This window comes from Eublepharis macularius, chromosome 13 (assembly GCF_028583425.1).
Source record: "Eublepharis macularius isolate TG4126 chromosome 13, MPM_Emac_v1.0, whole genome shotgun sequence".
NCBI lineage: Eukaryota > Metazoa > Chordata > Lepidosauria > Squamata > Eublepharidae > Eublepharis > Eublepharis macularius.
Genome location: NC_072802.1, coordinates 64,767,866 through 64,770,486, shown reverse-complemented (window position 1 = coordinate 64,770,486; position 2,621 = coordinate 64,767,866). Strand labels below are relative to the sequence as shown.

At 47.8% G+C, this 2,621-nt stretch overlaps 1 pseudogene; it reads right to left on the bottom strand.

Annotated features, from left to right (window-relative positions):
- Positions 1-230: 230 nt before the first annotated feature.
- Positions 231-688, bottom strand: LOC129341367 (bis(5'-nucleosyl)-tetraphosphatase [asymmetrical]-like; annotated as a pseudogene).
- Between the last annotated feature and the right edge of the window lie 1,933 nt (positions 689-2,621).

Here is a 2,621-nt window from a genome sequence, read left to right as displayed (position 1 = left end):
AAACTCAAATCAAATCCATATAAAACGGAAGTGCTGTGGTTCAGGGGTAAAGACGATCCAGGAGTTTAACCTGCTCTAGAAGGGGTTGTACTCCCCTTGAAGGTGAAAGCTTGTCGTTAGTTGGGGGGTGATCCCAGGTGCCTCCTTTTTTCTTTTTTTTTGACATGCTGCCTTTATTCTAGCAGCCAAGCTTCCTCTAAAACACTCTGGTCCTTTGAAAGCGGTCACCCTCAGGAACAGAGAAACTGATGAGCCTCTCGGATTGTGGCCTGCATGTCCTGGTACTCTGCAAGCGTGCAGGCCTCCTTGAGAGCCAGCCAGCGAAAGGCCTGGTGCTCCGATGACAGCTTGATCTCTGTGTCACGGTCTTTCATTTCAGCCAACCAGCAGATGACTGTTTTGGCTTGCCTCTGATGGAATAGTTCACTTCCTTCCTAAAGCCTTCCATGATGGAGAACTGACTGGCATCCAGCCCTGCTTCCTCCTGTGTCTTCCGGAGGGCTGTCTGGAGGTCGTCTTCCCCTGGGTCGACATGTCCTTTCGGAGGGGTCCAGTGATGAATCCCATAGGACGTCTGCAAAAGAAGGAACTCAATATTGCTCCCAGCTGTGGTGGCAGCGGATGACAACGATGATGATGGCTCACGCAGCTTCCTGAAGATAATCAAGCCGCACGCCCTTAAGGTCATGATTGTCCTACCAGCTTCGCAGGTGCCAATGGGAACCTCTGCCAGGCAAAGCACGATCCCTTCACTTCCCAGGTGCCTCCTTGACCCTGGATAGCCAGGGGACTGAGATAACCCTGAGTGCCTTTCTTCTACTTAGGCTAGTTCACTAATTGTGGCTTTTTTTCTGAAAAAGGCGTACCTAGGGGCCACAGTCACACATGCCTTGGTTACATCCAGTTAGACTTCTGTAACATACTGTGTATGGGCTGCCCTTGAAGACTGTTTGGAAGCTTCAACTGGTTCAGAACACAAGAGCTGGCTGCTGTGAGCACCTCTTTCCCATCCTCTGGCAATTACTTTGCCTACTCTTTTATTTCCAGCTCCAACACAAAGTGCCAGAATGATCCTTTAAGGCCTTAAATCGCTTGAGTCCCGCCTCCACTCATATTCTGAAGTTGGCCATGGAAGACCTCTCTCGGGAACCCATGTTGGAGAAACACAATCAGAGGGTGCTGCATTATCTTTAGACCTGGTTTCCAGAGGATATACATGGTTTTGTGGAGAGGAGGGTCAAAAAAACATTCCTCAACAGGAGTGGTTTTGGAACTGCTGCTGTAGGCACAGCCAGGGGTTTTTTTCAGCTGGAATGCGGTGGAATGGAGTTCCGGAACCTCTGGAAAATGGTCACATGACCGGTGGCCACGCCCCCTGATCTCCAGACAGCGGTGGGGGGGGAGATTGACCTCCGCACCGCTCGGCGGCGCGGAGGGCAATCTCAACTCCCCTCTGTCTGGAGATCAGGAGGCGGGGCCACCAGCCATGTGACCATTTTCTCCAAGGGCAACCCACTGAGTTCCACCACCTCTTTTCCCAGAAAAAAAGCCCTGCGCACAGCTCTTGCATTATGTTATTCCTTGCCGTGCCAAGAAGCTTAGGTTCAGAGCTTTAAAAACAACAAACAAGGATAGCAAACGATTTAAAATTTTCTGCACATTCACCACTGATCCCTCTCCAAGGATCCAAAGCTGCTGCCGCTGTGTTTCTCGGGACACAAAATCCAATTTGCAGATAATGAAAGGGCTTCAGATTAACAAATCCATTTAGAATCCTTACACTGATTTAAACGGTAGAAAAGGAGCGTGCCACATTCGGAAAATGGGAGGCACTTATTTCCAAAGTATCTTAATATATCATATTTGGGAAAAGAGATTCACACATGTGTTTAGGCCGAGGCAGGCTTTCTGTAGCTATTTTTTGCTAATAAAGAATGAAATAAGCCAATTTTGTTCCATTCTGTATTGCTACCTCCCCTTTAAGCTTGACTTAATTCACGGCCAAGGGTCACATCAGGTTTTATAATCTGGACACCCGAGTACAAAGCTGGAACATTTTGTAGCAAGAGAATCTGATACATGCCTTTTTAAAAAGAACAAGACAACACATCACTGCTTACAAATGGTAGTAGCAAGGCAGGAGATCGTCCAGCCAAAGCCACTGCGATGCATGAGCAGCAATGAGAATGAGAAAGCAATTTTTATGTGCTATGCGATTCTGTGCTGGCAGCGGCCATGACAATCCTGGTGGTGACTGGCTGAGCTGCCCTAGCTCCACTGAAAGTGGGGCACAGGGAAAGGGGCAACGGCTGCCTCCAACTGTAATCCTTACAACAGCCCTGTAAGGTAGGCAGATATTACTATCCTCATATTGCAGATGGCAGGCTGAGGGTGTGACACAGTGGCTTGCTTAAAACTATTCTGTGGTTTGAACTAGTGACCTCTGGGACCACAGCTCGTGTTCATAACCACTATGCAGTACACCACCTCCTAACAACTAGATGGTTACATTGCATGGAATGAAGAGATGATTCCCTGGGCTTTTGTGTAAATTAATAACTGGAAGTATTTCCTTAAAGGTGGAGAGGGGGTCAAATGTATATATTTATTTATTCATTTAT